Genomic DNA, 26,797 nt, shown 5'->3' with positions numbered 1-26,797 from the left:
GTAGTAACTTTAGTAGTACAATTTTTGAATAAGAATGGGCTTACCTTTTTGTGCGTGGGTGTGCTCCCTTCCCTAAACCCCTCCTTAACCCCTTCCTAAATGCCTCCTTTCTCCTCCCTCCACCCCTCCAATTTAATAAGCAGTATGCCTCCTTTTCTACCCTCTCTGCTTGGTTCCTCCCACATTTACTACTAAGGGACCGATTCCGATCTCGCTAGGAAAGCCCTCCGTACGACTCGGATCCAGAGGGCTTTCCTAGCGAATCGCGCTGTGCGAGTCCGACCGACCGAGTATGATGCAGCCGAATGCTGACGGACTCTGTTCACTCGGACTCCCATTGAACTCCAAGGAAGCCTGTATACCGACGCGTACGCAGGCTCCCATAGCAAAAAAGGAGTGGGTGGGGGAAAGTGTACACCCTGTAGCGGGCACCTCATGCTGCCTGCCACACTGTGCAGGCTTGGATCTGGGGGACCCATGAGCATCCCCCCACAACCGATCCTGAGGGCTCCGGGTGAAGAGGGGCCTGCTCTGGCCTCTCGAAGTCCGATTCCGACAGCTGTTACGTCTCGCATGGTTCTCGCTTGTTCGAAATCCAGCTCCATTGCGCGGCACGATTCGGCGATACAGAGAGGATCGAGTTCGGAAACGATTCGGTCCACGCGGACGAGATCTTCGCATCGTACTTGGTCTTTCGGAACAGGGGACGATTTGGTCGGAAACATTGGCTCAGATTCACACATTCGTAAACCTGTCTGGAGGCCTTCCTAACGACATTGGAATGGACTCCTAAGTAGTAAACTTACATGTGTGAGGATTTCCCCATAGAAAAGATGAGAGGGGTGGAGGTGGAGATTTACACTTGTAGGTTTATGTATTGCATTTTGTAGTACTACTGTAGTACTACTTTATTGCCTACAAAATCCAATTTGTATATCAGGTCCACAATCTGCAGATGAAGGACTATACAGATATACTGAACTGAAACTGTGGCCACCTTATCCTCTGTTTTGGATGCCAGGGTCCCATTTTCAAGATAATCAATTATTGTGGACATTAGGGGTGGGCAGAACTTATGGAGTTTTACTCTGTGGAATTTCATGTAGTTACATAAAAACTCAGTGAGATTCTGCAAAGTTCTGTCACACTGCCCAAGCTGATTTTTAGTGCTGGGAGCTGTATGTTGGCAAGCTGCACATGTGGAAAACTCTGCCACGTAACTGTTTGTGGAGTTTTTCTGGAACTCGACACTCCAGGTGAAGCGCAGGGTGGGCAGAACTCCACTGGTAGAGTGGAGTTTGCCTCCCACCCCCTGTGAACATCCACAATGATGCTGTCCTAACTAGAAATATACTCATGCTCTGCTCCCGTTTTCCACAGTGGAGTATCGCAAAGGAATGCAGTAATCAGGTATATTACACAAAGACAAAGTGAAGTGTCCGAGTAGACAAATGTATGTTGGTGGAGACAATATTTTATGAAAAGAAGAGATGCACTTGGAAGTCCCAGAAGGTATGGACTTGCAAATGTGGTCAGTGTGAGATGGTGTAAAGTCAGAATGTGTAGTGTTTCAACTCAACAGTATATATAATCCTGGATCCAGATGTTATAAGGTACTGTGATGCTTTGCTGTGTTTGAGTATTTGTTTTCCTCACTTCACTTTATTGTTCCATGAAGAAAATATAAAATAAAAAGCATTACAAAAAGATCCCATGGTATGCAAACCGTATGTGCTATATTTGTCGCTGCTGTGGCTCTCTCAGTTACTCTGTATATGCCTGATGGAGTGTAGAATGAATATCAGGAACTGACCCCAGCATGCTGCTTGGCACCTAATGTATTTTGGTGTCATCATGTCTGGAGTCTGGAGCCATGTGGAACCACTTGGAGGCACTGGAGATCCATTGCTGGCCCAGTTTGTTATGGACTAGTCTGAAGACTAGGATAGAGTACTCATTAGGTGAAGAATCTGACGGAAAGTCGTATGCTTACCAGGACTATCATTACTGAAGGTAAGTAACTTTACTATCCAAAAATGAGGTTATGTAAACGGCAAAATTTTCATTCATGCCTGAAGCTGTAACAAACTTTGTTCTAAATCAGCGCCTGCAGCTATCAGATTTCTTCCAACCACTTCATCTCTTTAAGGGGAAGGAAATGCAGCAGGCTAGTTTCAAATAGAACTTGTTAATGTTATATTTTGAGATGTGATGACTATGGAATTAGTAGAGAGCGGTTCATTGCTTAGTGGAGGTATTTCATAGACAGAACTGACATACGTCAGATGATTTTCAGTTGTATTACTGAGTGCTATGGGGCAGCTAAAACAACTACACCTGAAAGCATCATTATGTGTTTTATTAGCGATCTGTCTTAACCTACTTTCTTCAGTGGTTTCCTTCACAAGAAAGAGATCTTTAAGTTGGTCACTTTATTTGCTCTGCATACGATTGCTAGTACCTTCATTTGCATGCCAGGGAGAGAATTTGTTTGGAAAACCTATCGTCCAGCATATCTTGAAGTAGAGTGTTTCAGTATTATTAATCGATGTCCATGAACTGAAATTCCTTACACATTGCTAAGGAAATCTTTCAAAGGTAACTAATTTGGCCTGGGACGACTCCTGGTGGCCAACCGCACTGGGAACAGCTCCAACACCCACCGACCACGCACTCAACCTAGGGGTCATCCTCTACTCCACCCTCTCCATGACAAAACAGGTCAACGCCGTCTCTTCCTCCTGCGTCAACACCCTCCGAATGCTCCGCAAGATCTACAAGTGGATCCCCACAGAAACAAGAAGAGCGGTCACCCAGGCCCTCGTCAGCAGCAGGTTGGACTACGGAAACGCCCTCTACGCAGGAGCCTCGGCCAAACTCCTGAGACGACTTCAACGCATTCAGAACGCATCTGCACGCCTGATCCTCAATATCCCCCGCCGCAGCCACATCACACCCCACCTGAGAGACCTGCACTGGCTCTCAGTCAACAAGAGGATAACCTTCAAGCTCCTCACCCACGCACACAAGACACTCCACAACACCGGACCAGCGTACCTCAACAGACGACTCAGCTTCTACTCCCCCACCCGCCAGCTTCGCTCCGCCGACCTCACCCTCGCAACTGTTCCCCGCATAGATCGTTCTCCCATCTCGCCGCCAAGACCTGGAACACCCTCCCCATCCACCTACGGCAGACCCAAGATCTGCTGACCTTCAGAAGACTCCTCAAGACCTGGCTTTTTGAGCAGTAGCAGTTCCCCTCCCCCCCCCCCCCCCCCCCGCACCTTGAGACCCTCACAGGTATGTAGTGCGCTTTACAAATGCTTTGATTGATTAATTTGTATATGAAAAACTATACATTTGAAGAAAATGTTACAGCTTCCCCTGCCTGTTCTCTGGAATACCTGTAGGGCTGGAAATGTTTAAAAACTGAAAGGCGCACATGTGCAGAATTACCATTTATTCTTTTGGGTGTTTTCGCCCCTCAGCATGACACCAATGCAACATCATGGGTGAAGAAAAGTGCCACTCGCTGGCACTGTGAAAGCATGAAAGAACTTGTTAGAGAACAGTCTGACTGTTTTTTACAACAAAAGGAGGAAACAAAGTATCAACTGAAATCAGTTTCCAAAGAACCTATTTCTCTTTGTCTCTTCTTACCTGTCGCTTGCGTCCTCGCATCTTCTGTGACTATTCCTGCTGGTTAATACTGTGTTTTTCTCTATTTTATATTATTTTATGACCTATGATTACCACAGCAATTACTTCATTCTGCATTAAAGACGAAGGCGACACCTATTCACTGGATCCTGGGGAGCGCTCGAGAATGGAATACAGCAGCAGTCCACCAGGTCAGTAAACATTGAATAGATGTGTAAATTAAAGGCATTCAGCATTTACATGATCTTAATCCCTTAAGCTGAGAAAAACAAAAATGTGAACGATTTTACCAGCCATGATTGGATTAAGGATGTGAATCTTTTTGATGTATCACAAAGTGTCTCTGCATCCAAGAATAATAGTTGAGCCCCCATAGTGGCTGAGTGGAAAGATGATCTATTACCTAAGTGAACAGTAATTAGTATAATGGTTTGGCATCATCGAAGGCTCCCTACTGCAAAGAAATAAGGGTTGATAGTGGTTAGAGGGATGGGGGAAAAACTGAACAATGTAGATTCCCAGGATCGATCAGATACTTTGCCTAAGAAGAAGGCCCAAGGACAGGTAACTATTTACTCCTATTATTAATATATCAAAAAGATCTAGGGAGGGCATATCACAAACCATACCACACCTTTCTGTCTTTCATCTTTAATGTTCTACTACGTTACAACCGTTTTCGAATTCTGCACTTCATTCCACAATTGAGGGAGCTGACTACAGAGTATTTTACGTTTATTACATTGTCACAATTTCTGTAGACACCTATGATCATTAAAGTGGCATTGGGGTCAGTGTATCTTAAGAGGGGGATCTGAGGTGAAATGCATCAAATACACCATTGAGGCTATGTTCTATTTCTAAGAAATTCTGCACTCTTCCCAGGCAAAACAAGAAACCTGAATTAACAGCAAGAAATAGAGATACACCTAGTAGTGAAGGATCGTTCTCCTACTGATTCTATTTAGTCTTTGAATAGTACTTAATTTGAGTGACATTTGATTACAACTCATGTACTGGACTAATACAATATGATTAACACAGTTATTGTAAGGTCAGAAGCCCCTCTGCTGCAACTCCTGTGTCATCATGCTCCTGATTTCCTCATTTCCATCAAACTCTGTGTGTTCTGCTCCTTAAAGAAACACTGTCTCAAGTGTCCTGACATGTATCATTAAATATTCTTCTATGTCCCTCCATGGTAGAGAATGTAACTGCTGGAGATGGTGGTTGCATGTCCTTACAACATGGGTGACTACTGTCACCGTGTCCAGACCATAACTAAACCTTGTAATTGGTGGAAGATGTTTATTTATTTATAACATGTTGATATGTTCTCAAAGCCGCTTTGCAGAAAAGGTAGCAGTGGGGTGAGAACAGTTAATCATCAGGCTCCAGGCAAAGGAGCATACGTTTGGAGCTTCCATTCATAATTCTAATTGTTGCGAATTTGAGAGGAGGGGGAGCTATATTGGAGGGATGGGCCAGTCCAAAATTAGGGGCTGGTGGTCCAGATAGTCTCTTTACGGGCCGCAGTTTTCCTTGAACAGATTTGTCTTCAGTGCTTTTGTGGAGGATGAATAGGTGAGAGCAGCTTACAGGAGAGGGTCCTTTTCCTGTAACTTGTACAGGTTGCTTACCTGCCCGCCTTCATAAAAATCATTGCAGTCTGTTTTGACTAGAGTATCTTATCCATCTAAGAACACATGGACCAAGTATTTATGTGTACATAAAAGGTTGTGGTCCAACACCTACTGGTCCATTCGTGTTTGTGTAGCTTCAAGAACGTGTGAATCAGTTGTAGGCTTTAGTGGTGAATCCCTCGATTTGTCCCCCACCCCCTTTCCGGCACAAGCCAATGTAGATCAAGCTATTGTGTGTTTGTGTCAGACCAACAAATACTATATAGGCGCAGAGAAAAGCTTGTTGTTTAGCTCAGCAGTCTGAGCAAGACTCAGCAAGTCAGCCTCTGAGAAGCGACTCTTAGAGAAAGGAAGAGGCCATTTGCTCTCATTTGAGATAATGGTTAGTCTCCATACATTTACCGTGTATCCTTTGTTCATCTCAGCAAAGTGAGCTGCTGCCTTAGTAAACACCTCTAGTTAGCTGAGGCCTTCTTGAGAGAATTCATATCTACAAATATTAAAGGATGTTTGATGTCACCACAGATTCAGAGACACTGTATTATTGGATTCCTAATTACAATAGGACTGCAGTGTGGACAAAAGAATATGCTCATGTACTTGATGGCTCACTATAAATTTAAAAATGCAACAAAATGAATGAACAATTCGTCTGGTACCAACTAACACAGTTCCTTGATATGGGGTGGACCTTGAAGCCAATAATATCAGTTTACCTTTAACTTCACTAAAGCTGTGTGCACCTGCAGAGCTCTGTACACCAGCTCAGTGTAGGAGAGTAGGATCTGCACTTATGTTGCCCCCACTTTGTTTTCTGATGTATACACTGGTTTCTGGCTATAGTCTGGCTGGGTCCCTGCTAATCAGGCCCCCAGTCTCTCTGTTCTCTCTAAACGACTTGATGTGCATATTAGATGCACTAGTGATTGGATACTGTGGTACCTTATGAGCCCCTAGTATATGGTACCTTAGGTACCTAGGGCATAGGTACTTCACAGGCCTACCAGGGGCTGAAGCATGTCTTATGCCACCCCTGGGAAGCATTCTCAATCTGACACCACAGGCCTGCTACTGCAGCCTGTGTGAGGTAGTGTTAGCACTAATCACTGAGATATAGGTTTCTATATCTCACCATACACACACATATAAACACATCAGCCACCCCTAGGGCAGGCCCTATCAATCCTGAGGGCAGGGTGCGTGGTTTACAATGTGAGGGGGTGCCTCTGCCTGAGCAGGGCCCCTCTGCAGTTACCAGAGTCTATTCTCTATGGCTGTTTGTGGATGCGGTTAAACCATATACTCTTATGTGCATTACAATGCTAACTTTGGAATGACTGCATCAAAACATGTCCTGTTAGGTGTCAAACAACTTGGAATCATAGCCCCACATCAGTCCATGATGTGGGAGTATGATCCCACCCTTCTAGAGGGGACGACATGTAAAACGATAGAAATCCTATAGAGCCCTGGCATCACAAAATGGATGCCACCAGCACAGACACTGGGCTGCCCTCCTGCTGCTGACTGAAACTCGCAGTGGAGGAAGCCCAACAAAAGGCATCCTGTCACAGGGAGGTGTCACCACCTTCCAGACAGGATTTAGTGTATTGGGGCTGGGTGGGTGCACTCCTAGAGTGCTTTGAAGTCCTGCACTGGGGGAGCAGTAGGCTCCTCTGTGCATATGCCAGCTCAAACCGGTTCAGGGGCTACCTGTCCCTGCTCTGGCGCGAAACTGGACAAAGGGAAGTGAGTGTAACCACCCCCTCCCCTGACCCTCCTAGAGGAGTGGTCATAGAGCTAGTCCCTCCCCTATCTTCACTATAAGATAGCGAGCTTTGCCATTGCAAATCAGATAACCCTGGACGACGCTCTACAAAGAAGAATCATGGCCCTTTGACGTTCCACTACCTTTGGAAGACAGAAGAATCTCCCTTGGAGTCAAGGAGTGACTCCCCTGCTTGGCAGACACCAAAAACCTTAATCAACGGTTGCAAACTTTCCCGCTCCCGCCAGAGTTCGAAGTCCCTGTTGCCCCGCAAGTGGATTTCCTGACTTCTCGACAGCCATTGTGAGTCCCCAGCAGAGCTGTGGCGAGTGGACCCCACGAGTGACGAGGAACAGCAATACCCGGGGACCGTGCACTATTGTCGAGTGCAAACCCTTCACGACGTCCTACGGACTTGTGCATTGGACCATTTGTGTCCCAAGCCTTCAGCAGGTTTTGCAGCGAAAATCAGAGGCCTACCCCGTCCCGAGTGACCGTGGGCTCTTGTGAAGCATTTCCTGAAGAGGCGTCTTCGCGATCACTTGCCCGTTGGCTAGTGGGTCCCCCGAAGACTTTCCTATCGACTCAAAGGACTCCCCTGGCTGCTCCAGGCCTGCCCTCACTTACCCTTGCTCGGTGAGTCCCTCAGACCTTGCTGGTCTGCACCATCGACTTTCTTCAGTCTACACGAGACTTGAAGTTGCCAAGGCTTGTTGGCTCCAATCCGGGTGCTGACACCGCCATCAGCTGCAGACATCGTGGGACACTCCAAATCCAGCCGCTGGTCATCCTCGATCTCTCCTGGACCTCGTGAGCACAGAGTCAAAACACCATCGATGACCTGAAATCACCCGACATCCGTGGTCAGCCATCTTCCTGGCCACCGGTCACTGGCAAGTGACTTTGAACACTGTCCCTTCAATTTTCAGGTCGACTCCATCTTGAATCCACCCTTGGATTCCACCGGACACTTCTTCAGTCGACGCAAGCAGCAAGTCTTCTTTGGTCTCCATAAAAAACAGCGACACGACCCGACACCAAAATACACCTATGCACCCGGCTTCCCTGGGTGAGGTAACTCGTGCACTCTGGTGCCCTAGTGTGTGTTGGCCCTCGAAGTACTTACCTTGTAAGTGGCTTGCTTGTAGACTTCCTCGAAGTACCCTAGAACTGTAAAAATCCAACCGCGACGTGCACCATTATAAACAATAGGGAACCCGCAGCTGTGTTCACACACTGCACGCGTCTCCCGTGGGCCTGTTACTTACCTGCTAACACTGCAGTAGTGAAGCCCCAGCGATTCCCCAGGCCCTAGGCCTTGTCATTTTGCAAGTCGACATTCTTATACCATTTTTTTAGTATATGGTCTGGTACGCCCCTAGGGCTCCAGCCATATTTGTTCTTAATTTATTGTGAAACGTTGACATTTGAATGTGTATCTGACTTCTAATCTCTTAAAGAGATTAGTAGAGTGTGTCTAGTAATAAATACATATATATTTGATATATATACCTGTGTGGTGTCCTTTCATTTGGCAATTCAAGAGATTATAAGGTAAAACAAGCTGCTTTACATTCCTCTGAGACTTAGCCTGAAGGCTGCTCTCCACAGCTACCACTAGGATAGCTTTCTTTAAAAGGTTGTCTTAAACCTATCTACCATAAGAGTCGAATTGGACTGGTGCAAGTTGGCCACTATAACTAGTGACCAGCATATGCCAGGCCAACTTCTCACACTCAGCATAGCACAAAGGGAAGAATTAGACTATGAAAGGACTCTGTTGCTGATCTCCTTTAAGAGATGGAGATAGATTAAGGCCTGCAGTTGCTATTATCTTAGGGGAAGGAGGAAGATGTTTGCTTAGAACCTGCCCAGGCTCATCCCACAGACTGTTAAGGCTTAGCTATTTTAAATAGTGCTCTGAGGACCGGCTGCTTGTGAAGAGGAGCTTGCCCAACAACTGATGCCAATCAGCCAAAAAGAAGCCAGTGGATGATGAGATTGTTTTTCTAATTTTCTCCGAGTCTTCCCTGTGAGAGAGGTCTTTCCCTACTGCTACAAATGAGGGATGAGCTCAAGAACCTTTAAAGTGAACCACTGACTTTGGTGAGTTACCCAAAGTGTTCTTCAGCCCTGGCAGTTGGATTCCCATTTTCAGCACAAGTATGTGGACTGGTACTAAGCCCTCTTGTGTTTCCCCCTTTCAGGCCACTTTTCCATAATCCGAATGCAAAGGTTGCATCATTATGCAACAAAACTCAGAGTTGGTCTCCCCCTTACTGATCTTTCTGGTTTGCTTCCACAGCTCCTGGAATGTGCCCATTAATGCACCCCGAAGCTGAGTCTCTTGTGCCAACAACTACACCATCTCCACATACCACCCTCTGTGACACAGTTTGTCTCTCATTTGTCGATTAGACTGTGACTCTAAAAAAGTTCTGCTTTTTTCTTTTCTATAAATATTAACACTGTCTCGATATTCCATTTGCTAAATTTTTTAATTGCACAGTTATATATTTGAAAACATTCATCATCATTCAATAACTTTGATTGGTTGAGATTGCGTATGAGATGTCCTCAGTGATGATGGTGGTCTTGGACCACACGAGTAGGGTCAGAGCACGTGTTGAATGCCTTGCAAAAGTAATCAGCCAATAATCATTAAGGGTGAAGGATATTAACAAAAGGATTATGAGTTTTGGTGTAAAAAAAAGGCATGGTGGATGGTTCATGGGTCCTACAAACTTGGAGTATGCATCCATAAGATTGTAAAGTGAAATATTTCTAGTATTTTTTGTCTAAGGTATGACAGCAGAACCTCAGTCAAGCGGTTTCTTCTACTGGGATTTACTCTACATTGACCTGATTCAGCTGTACTGATATTGAGAGTTAATATCATATTGCATTATCCATGGTGACGTTTGTATATAGTTGGAATGTACAAGTGAATAACAGCTGTTAAACATTTTATTGCTTTCTTTGTTGTGCTGTTACTGTGTGAAGACTGGACAGCTGGAACACAGCCAATCCTAGATTGTTGAGGTTGACTGAGTTGTTTTCAGTCTGTTGAAGGGAGGTAGTTGAAAGAGAAGTGGGGAGAATGGGTGTGGTGATCTACAGTTGCAGATCTTATAGGATCCTGTTTCATGCACTGCTGAGTTTGTGAGGTTGCTGGAGGACCCTGCAAGATTGGCATTTCTCAAAGACATCCTTTTGGGGTACTCTTAAGACGGAAGACCCTCAATCTGTCTCCCTACCCTGTACTGTCAGGGGCTGTCCAAAGTGACTCCTTTCCCAAAGCCCTTGCTCATGTCAGCATAATAGTATAATTATAGTCCTTAGGGTGCAGTATCTGCATCCAGATGACCTGCCTACTGCCCTCGCTGTGTAAATTAGGTTCAGATGCACAGGTGCATGGGGGGGCCATCATGTTTTTTATTTGTGTTTGAGATGTTAGCAAACATTTGTGGCCCTATCCACAAGGGTACATTTGGGCGCAAACACAATTTTATTACATAATGTATCTATTTTACTATGTCAAAAAAGAGAGGGGGGACCAGGAGCGGGTTATGGTCCAGTGCCCGTGCTCCTAGAACTAACGTTAAATCAAAAACGGGGGAAACGGTTCCGGAGGAGGGGTGCAAAGTGTCACCCACTCACTGAAAGAGAGATTGGAAGGAAGGAGACAGGGAGGGGGTCCTAGGCCTAGAACACACTGGTAAGAGGGAAGAACAGGTCTTGCCTCTTGTTGCCCTCACACACCCCGAAGGATGTCATGCTTCATCATCGGACGTTTTGCTCCTCGTCGGGCTGGCTCTGCAATGGCCCGAAAGGTCACTTTAGCTGAGATCTTTTAAGAAGTTTAAATCTGACCAAGGGGTACCAAAAGGAATGTGTTTTAAAAGGCCTTTTAGTTACCTGGTCACATTGTGCCTATTGGGGTAACATATAACCTACGGGTTTTTTATTCTGACAAGGGTACCATCACATTAAAACACACCCCTTTTGGTAACCCTTAGTCAGTTTTAAACTTTGTACGCACTGACTCACCCTCCACATAGGATTCATCCCACATACCCACACTCATCAGACGGCAGTTCTTAAAAGATCTCCGCTAAAGTGACCCTTCGGGGGACCCGTAGGGCATTGCAGCGCTGGCCCGGCGAGGAGCAAAACGCCCGATGATGAAGCATGACATCCTTCAGGGTGTGTGAGGGCAACAAGAGGCAAGACCTGTTCTTCCCTCTTACCAGTGTGTTCTAGGCCTAGGACCCACTCCCTGTCTCCTTCCTTCCACTCTCTCTTTCCCTTCTCAGTGAGTGGGTGACACTTTGCCCCCCTCCTCCGGAACAGTGTATCTATTTTACACCTTCCAGTATTTCATAAAGGGATTCCTGACAGGCATAAACCAATTTATATTTGTGGAGATCTCTGCCACTAGTACAGAATTCTCTGCACTACTAAATCCTACTCAGTGTTCGAAAATAGGCCCCTCGCCTTAACAAAAACGTAGCTTTGTCTACATTCACAAACTCCTCTTACTTCTCCATTCAATCTTGAAACAGTAGAATTTGTATTCCAGCCAAGGGCTGATATAAATCTCTTTCGCGGGTGGAACAGGAAAAGACCGTCGCAGATTTTGTTTGGGTGTGGGAGAAGGGCTTTCTCCACAGAGAAAAAAATGCGTTTCCACTGGGATCCTGATTTCTCTGTGTAGAGATCTATGTTATGTAGAACTCTTCACACTGGGAATAAAAGCCCAGTAGGAATATCAGATGACCTTCCCAGAGGTACGCCTGGAAACCCGCACCTGGAGCAGTTTCCCATATATACTTCTGTGAACATATGGTTCGAGGCATATGAGCTGCAGATTGTACACTTAGCATAGATCGCCATCTGGTGTTGGGCCCGGATGTTTGCAGTTTGTTTTTGTTCTTTGGACAGTCTTTGGAAGGCACGAGTTCGGTGACTCCTCCTTCGGTCCGTACTGCGCATGGGCTTCGGCTCCATCCTCAGATTGTTTTTTTCCACCATCGGGCTCGGATGTGATACTTCGTGCTCCGGCTTCGAACTTCTACGGTTCCAGCCTCGACGGAAAATCCTCGTTCTTCGAGTTTCTTCATCTATCTTCATCTCTCGAAGCGGCACTTTTCTCCATTCCGCACATCGGCACCGGCCTTCGGGCCCTCCTCGACTCCGGTCCCGGCCGATGGAAAGGACTCCGTTCAAAAAGTGCCCAAAATGTGGGTCTAAATTTCCCCACACCGACCTCCATCAGGTGTGTAACCTTTGCCTCTCCCCAGAACACGTGGCTAGAGACTGCCCCGCCTGTAAGTCTTTTCGCTCCAAAAACACCATCCGGGATCGAAGAGCTCGACGCACCATGGCGCACTCATCGACCGCGGCTCCACCGGACATCTTCGGAGACGACACCGGAGCTTCGGGGCAACAACACACCGAGCAGGAGGAAGACGTCGTCAGCGCTTCCGAGGCCGACGACTCCGACGTGGAGGACATCACACCGGCGCAGAGGGTCGTGAGTACTCTACCCCCTCCCACCCCCACGCCCAAATCCAAAGAGACTCAGGTTACACCCTCGCCTGCAGGCCTGGGTAAAACCAAGCACACAGCTTCTATCACCCCACCTTCGGGCCCGGTGTCGAAGCCTCACAAGTCTCACGGCAGCTCGGGCTCGAGCCAGCCGACGCCTGGTGCCGATAAACATCGTCCGGCACCGAAGAAAGTGACGCCCAGCTCGACTCCGAAGCCACCGGTGCCGAAGCCTGGACTCTCGGTGCCGACAAAACACAAACACAAATCCCTCGGCACCGACGCTCCGGTGCCGAAAACTACTTCGACGCCGAAAAAACCGGAGGTTCCAAAAAAGCATGGCGCAGACAAACCATCAAAATCCTCGGCTCCGAAAACATCGGCGCCAGCGGACGATTCGGTGCCACTGGACCTCTTTACACCAGATCCTTTACAAAAGACCTTATTTAAGGATCCAAAGACTGGGCTATTGACTTTAGTTTTCAAGAAAAGGCGTCTTGACACACCGGCTCCTCATCCACCGCCCAAGCGGAAGGACTCTGCTACTTCTCCTCTCAGAGTGCCCTCCCCACTACCTCCTCCTCCCCCTCCTCCACCTCTTCCACCCCCTCCCCCTCCCAGGTCTCCGCCACCTTTGCCTCAGCATTCCCTGACCCCGTCCCCAGATCCGGATTACGGGGATCCAGATTATGACCCGGCGGACGCCCCCATGGACCCCACTCCACCGGGGACCCCAGACCCATGGGAAGACTACCAAAACCCTGACATACCGGATGTACCTCAGGACGACCTATACCCATCCAGGCCGTCCCCCCCAGAGGACTCATTAGGGTTTCACCACCTAGTGCAGAGAGCAGCACACTACCATGGGGTGGAAATGCATAGTGAACCAGTGGAAGACGACTTCTTACTGGATACATTCGATATTCAGGACAAGTCCACAGCTATCTTGCCCATGCTTAAGGGTGTCACCAAGCATGCTGCAGAGGTGTTCAAAGACCCAGTCAGGGCCAGGGTCTTAAACCCTAAAATAGAAAAAAAATATAAAGCGGCACCCACAGACCCTACATACATTAAGGACCCTGCTCCCTTAGATTCCCTAGTTGTGTCCACAGCTAGAAAGCGGTCTATCTCCCAGTCCTCAGGAGAGGCCCCGCCGCCAGATAAAGAATCTAAACTTCTAGACGCGTCTGGCAAACGCACCGCCTCACAAGCTGCGAACATTTGGCGCATTGCAAATACACAAGCGCTGCTTGCGCGCTATGACAGAGCAAACTACGATGAGCTTGAGGCTCTTATACAGTACCTCCCAGAAAAACACAAACGCAAAGCTCATGACCTGATACAGGAGGGTAAGCTAATTACTAACACCTCCATTAAGTGTGCCCTCGATGCAGCCGACACTGCTTCTAGAGCCATAAATACCAGTGTCCTGCTTCGTCGTCATGCCTGGCTCAGGATCTCAGGGTTCAAGCCTGAAGTCCAGGCGTCCATACTAAATCACCCCTTTGACCAACAAAATCTCTTCAGGCCAAAGGTAGACTAAGCATTAGAAAAGATGAAAAAGGACACAGACACAGCAAAGTCTATGGGGGCATTGCAATCACAAACCCCTAAACGCTCCTTTCGACGCTCATCCTTTCGTGGCACAGGCAGAAGCTACTCCACCGATAGCGCCTCTACCTCCTACAAATCCCCTCCTCAAAATACCTTTTCAAAGGGCTACCAAAGGGGTGGTTACAGAGGCAACAACAATAAGGGCAGGGGCAAAACTAACACCACCCGTTCTGCCACCCCGCCAGCACAATGACTTCCCTCCGCTCCCCCCAGACCATCCCACTCCGGTCGGGGGCAGACTACAAAACTTTATCCACGCATGGGAATCCATAACATCGGACAAATGGGTGACCCAAATTATTCGGTCAGGGTACTGCCTCGAGCTAACATCTACCCCACCCAATATCCCACTAAGACACCGTCCAATGTCTCAAGAACATTCCACACTGCTCAAACAGGAGGTGCTCTCCCTCCTCCAAAAACACGCTATAGAGCAGGTCCCCGTCACTCAGCACAATCTTGGGGTCTACTCTCTGTATTTCCTAATACCGAAGAAAGACGGGACCCTGAGGCCCATTCTGGACCTCCGGCCTCTAAATGCATACATACATTCAGACCATTTCCACATGGTCACCCTACAACAAGTCCTCCCGCTCCTCTGTCAGGGAGACTTTCTTACTACCTTGGATCTGAAAGACGCATACTTTCACATTCCAATACACCCTTCTCACAGAAAGTACCTCAGGTTTGTGGTGGACGATCAACATTACCAGTTCACAGTTCTCCTCTTCGGGGTCACCACCGCACCACGGGTGTTTACCAAATGCCTAGCAGTTGTAGCAGCACACCTCAGACGTCAACATATTCACGTCTTCCCTTACTTAGACGACTGGCTCATAAAAGCCGCGTCCTACAACCAATGTGTGCAACATACCAACAGCACCATTCAACTGCTCCACCGGCTAGGCTTCACGGTGAACTACCAAAAGTCCCACCTCCTACCATCGCACACAAAGCAATATCTCGGAGCCACTATAGACACCTTCAAAGGTATTGCCTATCCAAACTCAGCCAGAATCGCAAGCATACACGCCTTGCGCAAAACATTCCTTCCTCAACACTCTCTTCCAGCAAGAGTGTTTATGAAGCTCATAGGAATGATGGCATCTTGCATTTTCATAGTGCCCCATGCAAGACTCCACATGCGTCCACTCCAAGAGTGCCTAGCACGACAGTGGAACCAGGCCCAGGGTCAGCTGACGGATCTGGTGTTGGTGGACGGCCGCACCCATCACTCTCTGCAGTGGTGGAACACCACAAACCGTTCCAAAGGACGGCCGTTCCTGGACCCGGTCCCTCAGGTGATTCTAACAGCGGACGCATCGCTCTCCGGCTGGGGAGCGCACCTCTTACACCTCACAATGCAAGGTCTATGGACGCCACAGCAAAAGTCGCTCCACATCAACCATCTGGAGCTCTTGGCGATCTTTCTAGCCCTAAAATCTTTTCAAAAACAGATTTCGGCCAAAGCAGTCCTCATTCGCACAGACAATATGACTGCAATGTATTATATCCAAAAACAGGGGGAGGGGGGGGGGGAACACTCTCCCCAGCTCTCTCGCTTAGCCCAGAGCATATGGAGATGGGCAATTCCTCAAAACATCTTTCTCCTGGCACAGCATGTTCCAGGCGTACAAAACACCATGGCAGATCTGCTCAGCAGACAAACGCAACAACTACACGAATGGGAACTGCATCCACAGGTTCTTCGCCCATTCTTCCAAAAGTGGGGGCATCCTCAGATAGACCTCTTCGCCACCCACGAAAATGAAAAATGCCCAAGCTTCGCCGCCAGATACCCACACCCATTGTCCAAGGCAATGCGATATGGATAAACTGGTCAGGCAAATTTGCATACGCCTTTCCACCTCTCCCGCTAATTCCATTAGTGGTAAGGAAGCTACAACAGCACTCCCTCACGCTCATTCTAGTAGCTCCAACATGGGCCAGGCAGCCGTGGTACACCACACTACTACAGCTCTCAGTGGTACCACATCAAAAACTGCACCTGTCCCCATGCCTCCTAACTCAGAACCATGGAGAAATCAGGCACCCGGACCCAGCTCAGCTCAACATTGCGATCTGGCTCCTGAAATCTTAGAATTTGGGTACCTTAACCTTCCCCCTGATTGCATGAACATTATCAAGGAAGCTAGACGTCCTACCACTCGAGCATGCTATGCCGCAAAGTGGAAGAGATTTGTGGTTTACTGCCGTAACAATACAATCAACCCTTTAGATGCATCCATACAGCACATCATATGCTATCTGCTCCATCTTCACAGGTGTAACCTGGCATATTCTTCCATACGCCTACACCTAGCAGCGATTGCTGCTTATCTACAAAACAGACAGCATTTATCACTGTTCAGAGTGCCCGCTATTAATGCCTTTATGGAAGGTCTTAAACGAGTAATTCCTCCCAGGGCACCACCTTCCCCTGTATGGAATCTAAATGTAGTTCTTACAAGGCTAATGGGTCCGCCCTTCGAACCAATGCATAAATGTGAGCTACAGTTCCTCACCTGGAAAACAGCTTTCCTCGTAGCTATCACTTCCCTTAGAAGGGTTGGTGAAATACAAGCGTTCACTATACAGGAACCTTTCTTACAAATACATCACAGCAAAGTGATACTTAGTACAAATCCAAAGTTTCTGCCCAAGGTCATTTCCCCCTTCCATCTCAATCAATCGGTGGAATTACCTGTCTTTTTCTCGCAACCTCAATCTGTTGCAGAAAGGGCCCTACACACACTCGACATACAGAGAACACAACCTTTCAGGAAAACTAAACAATTGTTTGTTTCCTTCTCTCCACCACATAAAGGCAACCCCATCTCTAAATCAGGGATAGCTAGGTGGATTGTAAAGTGCATACAAATTTGCTATCAAAAGGCAAAAAGGACATTATCTGTTCCACCTAAAGCCCACTCTACTAGAAAGTTAGGGGCTTCTATGGCTTTTCTAGGGAACATACCCTTAGATGACATCTGCAAAGCAGCCACATGGTCAACACCGCACACCTTCACAAAACATTACTGTGTAGACGTGCATTCCAAGCAGCAAGCTAGTGTGGGCCAGGCTGTACTAAAGACACTTTTTTCAAACCGCTGCAACGGATACCGGTGGTCGCCGCTAAGGTTGGGTACTGCTATATAATCTATGCTAAGTGTACAATCTGCAGCTCATATGCCTCGAACGGAATATGCTACTTACCAGTATGCATCTGTTCTTGGCATGTAGAGCTGCAGAGTTGTACACGCCCACCCGCCTCCCCGGCTACCTGTATCCGTTCCAGTCCATCTTATTTAGATACAACACATATGGGTTTCTCACTGTTATTACTACGCTCCATCATTTCCCTGTTGGCGAAAAACAATCTGAGGATGGAGCCGAAGCCCATGCGCAGTACGGACCGAAGGAGGAGTCACCGAACTCGTGACTTCCAAAGACTGTCCAAAGAACAAAAACAAACTGCAAACATCCGGGCCCAACACCAGATGGCGATCTATGCTAAGTGTACAACTCTGCAGCTCTACATGCCAAGAACAGATGCATACTGGTAAGTAGCATATTCCTTTTCTAGAAAGTAGAAGAAGTATGCACAAACGGAGTTGGTGATCTCTGCTCATACTTTCTTTGTGAATCTGGCCCTTGGGCAATAACTAATCGTGATTATGGACCGTGTGTGCAAACACTACAGATGCACCCAACCTTAGGGTTGCCTGTAACCATTTGAAACATTTAAATTATAAGACTGACGGTTGCAAGATGGAGGATGGTCCCTGTCGACCGAAGATAGCCTCATTTATTTTTTATCTGCTGTTCTAAGTTTTTGTTGGTTTCAGAGCGGAACAAAGAAAGTTTTAGACCAAAATAGCCCCCTGTAAGGAGTACCGGGTCATTTGTACATAGGTAATGACCACTTCATACTATTCCAGTGAGAGGATCTTCCCAGACTCCTCTCTGAGAAGAGAAACTACTTACAAATATGTTTCACCACACCACTAGAATCTGGAGGCTACAATGACTGATTTGTAGTAGACATGGCCCAATTGTCTACATTTGGAATATAAGCAGTAGATTCACTCCAGCTTGTTGATCACCATTGGACAAGTCATGTCTGGTCGCAGTGTTGATCTGGCCTGTCCATCAATCTGATACTGCCAGATTGGCCAGCTTGAAAGGGCCAATATATGGAGTTTTTTTTATTCCATCACGGTCCATATGAATACTAAACGTATCAATCTGGCCCATATGGTAGTGCTAGAGTGCCCGACAGGCCACTCTAACACTGCGTGGCCACTTGGTGTTTGTAGAATGTGGAGCTAAGTTGTGGACACAGACATAACACCTTGAAGTCCTCCCTACCTTTTGCTAGACACCGGTGGAGAGCTGCTTAATAAATGGATCTTTATAAATGTAGGTTAGCTGAGTGGGACTCTTGACTCCTTCACTGCATCGCCTTTTTATTATTTTGCTTTTCGTTTGAACCTGCTGCTTTTGTTGTGGTTCAGGACTCAAGTGATTGGCTAGATTGCATGATCGAAAGGGATCTTTGTAGCCTGAAAAAATGTACTTTTTGCCTTTTGGGTTAGTGGTGTTTCTGTAGGTCAAACAGTGGTCTGCCACTGATGACCAAACCCATTTGTGTGGAGCCACTGATCTGGAGCTCAAGTAGCAAGGTAGTCTCTTTATGGGCGACTGACACCACTATAAGGAAATAGAGTTAATTTAATGGAACAGCTCACACATTTTCTGAACTCTGCAACACTGACCCCCTCTTTTGTAGTTTAGCAGGTTTACTGTCTGCTATTTGATACTATATTTGTTGTCTTTTTGTATTGTTTTAGGTGTTCGCAAACATTAAGGTTGAGAACAATAAACATTTCAGACTTGTAACAAAGTAACTCCAGAGTATGGATAGCATCAGCTAGCGATTGCTATGCATAATTTATAATTTGGCAGAGGGCCCGTTGTTCCACTGGGTGTAGAGAATAAATTACTCCATCCCCCATGATGGAGTGACTCTCTGTCAAATTTATAAATGACCATCAAGCAGGCGGTTGTTAATAATGCATTAACATGAACCCTCTTTATGTTGTTTCTGTCAATGCATTTCAAAACGGGATTTTCTTTTTGAAAATAAAAAAAATGTTTCCCTCGATATGGGAGTAATCCAACATGGCGAGGGGGTCCTTATTTGCATTTTACTGTCCCTCTCCGCCAGAGTTTGCCTGGCGGGGATGGACAGTAAAAAATGACTAAATGTCTGCCCATTCTGATGGACTTGGTGGACATATAGCCATTTCTCTGACAGCCCTTACTTATTCAGGCCATCAGAGAAGTTTGGCTATGGTGGTGACGTAGTATTTACTGCAGTAGCCAATCCTATGGTCTGTATGCATCAAAATCAGGCGGGCGGAACATTATGCTGGCAAGTAAGGATACTCCATCGCTGTTGCATTTTAAAATTTGCAGAGTTTTTAAAAGCGTGAACATAAACCTATCAGGGTATCAGAGCTCGGTACATATAGCAGTAAGGTTGTACATAGAAGAAAATACATTGCAAGAGGGAAAATGCAAGGAGCAATGCAAATACAAACACAGATAGTATTTTTTCTATTGCACTGGCATAGTCTGAATGGACATCGCTTTAGCAACGGTATACGAAAGTTTACAGTGTTCAAACATCTAGCGTTGCAGTCGGTACATTCAGCAGATGTTCATTCTATTACAGATGAGCATGTTTAAAAAAAAACACCGTACAGAAGTAGAAAGAATACAATTGTTGCCTACACGTGATATAGGAGATTGTAATCACTGCCCAAAGTAGAGGCCTCTCATTCAGATTGTCCAGCAAACTGTCTAGCAATGTCTGGACAAATGGTGGCAGCTCCTGTCCCACATGAAACCACAAAGCTGATGCACACATACTTTGGGGGCTGCACACCTCTAAGGCCAGTGGCATCTGACTTCTAAGGCCAGTGGCATCTGACTTTCAACCAACTCCAAATGACTGTTTCAAATTATAGACTTCACAATCATTACTTCTTAGACCCGGGTGACCTTTTTGATGCCTCATCACTGAGCGTTTGGTAGGAAATGCTCTTTCACGTTTATAATATTCAAATGGCTTCTCCCCGGTCTATAATTTCTGATCAAGCATTAGCTATTCCTCTGTAATGAATGTCTTGTCACACTGAAGACAGATACAGTTTCTCTCTGGAATGCATATTGACACATCAGGCCCCTCCTGTGACTAAACACTTTGCAAGAAAAAGTTGTTTCTGCCAATGTGGACTATCTGAGCAACACCTGGTAACATTTATTGCTTCAGTTACTTCCCAGTATGGATTTTCAGATGTTGCATAATAGTCCCTTCGTAATAATTGCTTTATCATGTTTAGTATCGCTCCTGTGTGGAGAACAGGTTGTCCAAATAGTAATGACTTTCGGATGTTGCATTAGCTTTGCCTTTGTAAAGGACGCCTTGCAACATTGAGTGCAGTGATATGCATTCTCCAATGTCATGACTTTCTCCTCTGTGTTAACTTACTGTCATTGTAGCAGCTGTGCCCTGCCAATAAATGAATTGTCACATTCAGTACCTTTATACCGTTACTCTCCAGGGTGGACTTTTTGATGTTGTGTTTGGTCTTTCTTTTTTGACAAATGCCTGGACGCACTTGTTGTGAAATGCTTTCTTAATGTCATGACTTTTTTCCATGTGGACTTTGAAGGTATATTAGCCATGCCTTTCTAATAAATGCTTTGTTGCATTCAGTGCATTCACATCATTTCTCTCCTAAGTGAACTTACTAAAGTCGTGTTAGGTTGCTTTACCAACAAATGCCTTGTCACAGTAAGTGGTTTCTCCCCTGTGTGGACTTTCTGATGGAGCATTGGTTGTGCTGTGCCGGTCTAATAAATGCCTTGTCACTTTCTGTACATTCAAGCGGTTACTTCCAAGAACACTTTGTCACATTCTGTGTATTCATAGAAATTTTCCTCAGTGGGGACTTTCTGATGTTGTTTGAAGTCTCCCTTGCTAATAAATCCTTTGCCTCATTCAGTGCGGTCTTCAGTGTGGACTTTTGATGTTGCGTTAGCACTCCATTTCTTATGAATATATTGTCACATTCAATACATTTATATAGTTTCTCTCCTGTGTAAACATTCTGATGTCATTAATTTTGGTTTTGTAATAAATCTCTTGTCACATTCTGTACATTAATATGGTTGTTCCCTAGTGTGGATTTGTTGATGCTGCGTTAACTTAATCTCCATTTGTTATAAATGCCTTGTGGCATTCTGTACATTCATACAGTTTCTCCTCGGTGTGGATTTGTTGATGCCGCTTTAGATTCTTCTTCCACCTGAACACTTTTCACATTTATTTGGTTTCTTTCCATAGTTGACTTTCTGATGTTGCGTTAGGTATCCATTCGTTATAAATGCTTTGTCACATGCAGTGCATTCATAGGGTTTCTACCCAGTGTGGACTTTCTGATGTTGCTTTAACTTTTTATTTGCGTTAAATGATTTGCCACATTCTGTACATTTATATGTTTTTCTCCTGTGTGAACTTGCCAATGTATTTTTAAACATTGCTTTGCAATAATAAGATAATAAAAAAATGGTTTTAAAAGTCACTGAAGACATTTATCAGGTATACATAGGTTTTGTCTGCACAGCCTTTTAACCCAGAATAGTTAAATGTGGATAATCTGTATTTCCCTCCTTATTAAACTTTATTTGGATTCTCTATATATTTTATGTTCAGCATTGTCATATAATACCAGCATACAATAATTTGATACCTCATAAGTATATCTGAAGCTGGTTATCTTAGTGCCTCCCCTTTACAAACTAAAATGCAGAGTTATCAAGTTTATGTGCTGCCGCAAAGCAATGCAAAGTGTTGATATGGTATTTACTTTCCAGCCCTGCTTTGTTCTACTTCGAGTCAAGGGGATGGTCCATGGTTGATACTTGAGTATTCCTGGGCAGCCAGCCATGGTTTTTGATGTAAAGCTGTATCTACTAAAATTGTTAGATTGAACTTTGCCTCAAAAATAATGTTTGTTTGAGGCAGGCGCAAAGTTGGGGAAAAATAATTGTATTTCTCCTTATATTTCCTATATTTCATGTGTGCTGCACAGTATGTCATATATCCAAAGAGCGAAATGTTTAAAAAAATATCTAGACATAGAATTTTATTCTGCAAGTTAGCGCTAGGCAGTCTTAAAGTATAGCTCTGTACTGCTCTCTCCAAATACTGTGATGCAGTGCCGCAGGTTTGGCTGCTGCACTGCATTGTAAATGTGTACCTAAATGTTGGCAATAAAATCTTGTACTCTTCCCTTGCATTTAAAATGCTAATGATTTGACTCTGATGTTTAACCCAACAGGTGGTGCAGTCAGACACAGAATAAGAAAACTAAGTGATTCTGAAACTTGTACTGCAAAAACACAATCATACAAAAAGTCATCAGAAAAAGACACATCGAAAGTGGTTCAGAGCCCTGGAAAGGAAGCACCCTATAACAGCCATCTATGGTCAGAAATCATCCGGGTACTGGGGGGTGACAAACCTGCATGTGAAAGCGCTGTGAGTGATGCAGAACACTGTCCTGTATATCAGGAAACCCCCAGACTTCAAGGATCGGAGTATGATGATGCCTGGGAGAGTAATGTTAATCAATCAAATCCACTTACATATCCAACAGACCTGCAGCAGAAGCAGATGCTTTATACCTGTAGCGAATGTGACAAAGGCTTCAGTAGAAGAGAATACCTTCTTAGGCACTTGAGATTGCATACAGGAGAGAGGCCGTACCAATGCAATGAATGTAACAAGAGCTTCAGTTTGAAGGGAAATCTTATTGTGCACAAGAGAACACACACAGGAGAGAGACCCTATCACTGTACTATATGTGGGAAAAGCTTTAGCCAGAAGGGAATTCTTGGTAGACACATGAAGACGCATATCGGAGAGAAACCTTATCAGTGTACTGAATGTGGGAAAATGTACAGTCAGAAGAGAAATCTTATAACACACCAAAAAACACATACACAGAACAGATGTACCACATCATATGTAAAGATGGATCTGGTAGCATAATGGACTGATGCATCCACTTCAGGAATCTATGTTTGATCTCCTATTCAGAGAATCAAATTCCAGCAGGTCTACTCGTCATTCCATCAATTCGAGCTTGATAAAATGAGTACCGTTGAGAAAAATAAACACCTCTTATTTCAGCACCAAAAGACCCAAGGTTTAATGTGTATTTTACAAATAGATTATGTTACCCTATGGAGGTTGTTTGCCACTCATTGGTAATTTCAGACATTATTTTAACCAGCATTCCTGAAAGATGGGCCAAATTTCACTTGTTTCTTGTGGATAGCCAATACCAATCATAGGTCAACATTTGAAGAAAAGACTTTAGGTAGCAAAGCATCAACCTACCAAGTACAGAAAAATGTACAGAAGCAAGTTTGTTAATAAGAAATCTGTCTATTTTAAAAACCTCTTTCTGGTTGAAGAAAGGAACATAAAAAAAGGAATAGCAAGGCACAGTCCACCTATGTTTGTGTGTAATAAATAAGCATTGCTGGGCCAATGGCAAAAATATGAGAGAAACGTTGTGCGGTAATATACAAAAACCCAAAGTATTTCCAAAAAACATAACGTTTGGGAAAATAGTACACATTGCAGCTAAACCAGACATTCATATTTTACCCAATACATTTTTTTTAAGCAGTTTATTTTATTCATAGGCATTTTAAAAAAACAAGGACACTTGGTGTAAGGAATTAAATATTTTATTCATAGTCCTGTAATATGATGATGTAAATGTGGAAGGTGACTTTCTTGTCCCATTGAAGAGGCAAAGAGGATTTCTTGAAGGTTATTTTTGTGTTTAGCCAATTTGTTAAAGCTGATGATCTATAATAAATATTTAAACTATTTATATGAAATGTGGTCTACATTGATCTTTTATTTCTCTTTGCCATTCCATTCACCTTTTACAGAAAGAGGCTCTGTGATGTTGTGTGACATCTTTTATGGCAAAAGAAATTGTCTTTAAAATAAAAGTGTGTTCCATTAATGTTTAATATTCAACACTTATCGGTTGGAAGTTTCTTCCAAAAGAAGAGGTTGCATAGCCTGTTTTCACAGTCCATAGCTTTAATGCATCTGCAGCACCATGCACCTCTCCTCCATAGACTTCACCGTATGGATTATTTTAAAGTGGCATTCCTTGCCGAAGCCCAATTAATTACTTAAACCAGACATGCAGCTTATTTTTAGAAACGGCAAGAGAAACGTTTACAGATATAACTTAATCATTATTACTACTTCTGTGTACATATTTTAAAAACAGTCCTCACTTTGTTGCCTACAGTTATACAACTACAATGTAATAATCTTCATTGGATAATCTATTTAGTGTTCAAACCTTTTCATTGAGGGTAATCAGACACACAAGTAAAAAATAACACTTTATTATAACACACATACACAACCTAACCTCCTTTTATTATTTTAACTAGCATGTTGTCATAATACTTGCTGCATTAACAAAAACACCTCATTTCTATGTAGTAAAAAAAGATGGGAGGAGAACAAAGGGAGGCATGTGCAGGCTCTGCAGTGAAATCTGAAGCATCAGTGGGTACAGCACTAAGAAAATCTGTAGGATTCCATACAGGATTGGAGGAGACTGTAAGAGATCTGCAGTGGTGGCTGCTCAGCCTCAATTGGATCAGCGGCAGACCCCTCTCCCTGCCCTTCTTAGAGCTGATGGGTATGTCACTTCTGGGTGTGGTAGGTCATCTATGGCTAGTGGACACCGAGGACTCTGGTCTCTGATAGCTCGACATCAGTTTGTTTGAGTTGTGGGCAGTTCACCTGGTACTGACTTCCTTCTTGCCAGACATCAAAGGGAGGTGGTGCAGGCTGTCACTGGCAATACCACTGCATGTGGTACTGCCATAGCATGGAGGAGTGAGATTGTGGGTCCTGTGCCGAGAGGCTCTATACCTCTGTTAGTTGGCTGGGGCATCATTGATCGTGAACCACCTGATGAGATCGTTAAGTTTCAGGATGGAAGATCTAGCAGCACCTGGTGGATCATGAATTGTTGTTGCACCTAGGTGGCACAGGGCTTCTTCCAGTAGTGGAAAGAACCCTCACTGGATCTTTTTGCTCCAACAAGAATGCGCAGTGTCAAAACCTTTGAATTTCCCAAGAAAACACTCTCTTGGAGACAGAGTAGAGCATGGGACCCCTGTCCACCTTTCTGCCTCTCCTGCCTCAAGTTCTGAAGAAGAATTGAACCTCAAAAAATATATTTCACCCTCAATGAAACGGTCGAACAACTCCGGCATGAGACATTGTTTGTCGAGAACTCTACGGACTTGAACTGGGGAGCTCGACCGCATCTCAATCTCATCTCCACACCCCAGAGGGTTACAGACCATCTATTTGATGCTGACATTCAGTCCCTTCTGCTATCTTATTCCACTACTGATAACGTTTTGTCACCTGCACAGGCCACTATCCAGAGTATTCCCTCCAACCCGTCCAGAGAACCTAGTCTCCACTACAGTTCCATGAACAAATACAACCCACTACAAGTTCCTATAACACACCAAAATGCATTGGGAACCAAATCTCATGACCATGTTTCTTAACTGCAGGTCGGCGGCAAGACATGCTGCTGACATCTCTGATCTCATTCTCGCATTAGAACATGACCTCATAATCTTAACGCAAACGTAGCTCAATGATACCTCATCACCCATCCTGGACATTCTAGTGTCACCCAACTATGGCATCATCAGATTAGATAGAACTGGAAAAACTGATGGTGGTTTTGCTTTCATTTACTGCTCCATGCTCACCTTGAAACAATCGCAGATTGCGCCAATGCCCTCCTGTGAATACCTAAGTATTGAAATATGGAGTAATGACAAGATAGTACGCAAACGCCACATGATTTACCAATTTACCCCCCCCCCCCCCCCCCCCCGGAGAGATAACCTTCCTTTCATCGAACAAATAATAGAGACCATCTCCGCTAACTCGGACAAGCACACACCAACCAAATCTTCCTCTGGGATTTCAACATACACTGGAAAGACTCTAATGACCCCATGGTGAACACCTTCAAGGCCTTCGTTATGGACATCAACCTTATACAGTTATGTAATGTCCCAACACACAATAGAGGCTCCAACCTCGATCTAAACATTGCTAAGGACAATGCTATTCAACTGGAATTTATAACTCCCATGACTGGTCAGACCACTACCTAATCTCCTTCCTCATCTTGGATAAGGTGTTGACTAGAAAGTGACAACCTCTTAAACCCAGACAATAGTCCAGAGACTTGAGAAATATAAATCTAACCGATCTAACTTCTATTAGCATCAACATCCTTCCTCCACCCACAAACACGACAAAGGTAAATGATCTTACGAAAATTACATCCAATCCAAGTCTGACATTCTTGACACGATTGCGCCGAAGCAGCTAAAA

General features: G+C 45.0%; 1 pseudogene across 1 annotated transcript in view; it reads left to right on the top strand.

Moving 5' to 3' along the window:
- Positions 1-23,494, top strand: part of LOC146861868 (uncharacterized) — a 171,188-nt pseudogene extending 147,694 nt beyond the window's left edge. The window contains exons 9-10 of the transcript XR_014978068.1: positions 3,762-3,854; positions 22,656-23,494. The product of XR_014978068.1 is annotated as an uncharacterized LOC146861868 (transcript). The remainder of the gene's footprint in view (positions 1-3,761; positions 3,855-22,655) is intronic.
- Positions 23,495-26,797: the final 3,303 nt, after the last annotated feature.

This window comes from Triturus cristatus, chromosome 2_2 (assembly GCF_964204655.1).
Source record: "Triturus cristatus chromosome 2_2, aTriCri1.1, whole genome shotgun sequence".
Taxonomy (NCBI): Eukaryota; Metazoa; Chordata; class Amphibia; order Caudata; family Salamandridae; genus Triturus; species Triturus cristatus.
This window is presented reverse-complemented; position numbering and strand designations above follow the sequence as displayed.